This window comes from Penaeus monodon, chromosome 34, assembly GCF_015228065.2.
Source record: "Penaeus monodon isolate SGIC_2016 chromosome 34, NSTDA_Pmon_1, whole genome shotgun sequence".
Classification (NCBI taxonomy): Eukaryota; Metazoa; Arthropoda; class Malacostraca; order Decapoda; family Penaeidae; genus Penaeus; species Penaeus monodon.
In genome coordinates, this window is record NC_051419.1 from 31,262,602 (window position 1) to 31,263,525 (window position 924).

Sequence of the window (924 nt, forward strand, 5' to 3'; positions counted from 1 at the left end):
AAAAATTGGAGATGTCTGTCTGTCTCTGTTACATACATGATCAGGTTTCTGGGTCCATTTCTCCTCCACCTCATTTTCTTCCTCTTTTCCCTCCTGCTTTTCCTCCAGGACTTGTGGGCTCTCGTCTGTCTCGTCTGCCTCAACCGTTGCCAAACCCCAATCATGCTCTCCGGCAGTAGAATTACCACTAAGCATGTGGATCCACTATTAAGCATGCAGGGTTAAAGTATTGCATGACACCACATCACAATGGAGGGTTGGGGATGGAGATACAAAAGGGGAAAAGGGAGAAAAAAGAAAAAGAGTATAAAGCGATAAGCATATACAGGTGGCAGGTACATTTCAACAAGGAATTATTCAGTTCAGCTTTTTTCATATTGTGACTGGACTTCTAAGCAGTCACAGGTATATAACACTATTGCAGAAAAATAATGAACTAGAGTACTAGCTTCCTACCGTGAACAGAATAAAGCTAATTAAGAAACAATGAACAAATGAACAATATTTAGGCTCTACACTTTGCTCACATATAAGAAAACAAAAAATATAAGCTTTGTTAACATGCATATATGTGCAAAACAAGGTGTTCATGCAAAATAAAAGAAACCAAATAAGGGACAGACACATTGTGTTAAGTTTTGAATTATGTTCAGGTACCTTGGTATCATGAAGACTGTCTTGAGAATGATTAAAGTGTTATCATGTTTGAATTACCAAATCCACCATCTTTTTGGATTTATATGTTTTATATTGTCTAGACTGACTATCTATCTGCTACATGTGGCACTAAAATAACAAGAACTGTAGGTGCATCACTGCAGAAGAGTATAGAGTATAAGAGAGCATAAGTTGGCATACAAGCCACTGTGCCTTAGGTACGTAACGATATCCTACTCGCAGAGCGCTACCTGTGCCACTTGATCA

The 924-nt window shown here is 38.5% G+C and overlaps 1 protein-coding gene across 1 annotated transcript in view; it reads left to right on the forward strand.

The window, feature by feature from the left end:
- LOC119594718 (serine/threonine-protein phosphatase 6 regulatory subunit 3-A-like) overlaps nucleotides 1-924 on the forward strand; it is a gene marked incomplete in the record, with an annotated part of 49,082 nt that overhangs the window by 29,117 nt on the left and 19,041 nt on the right.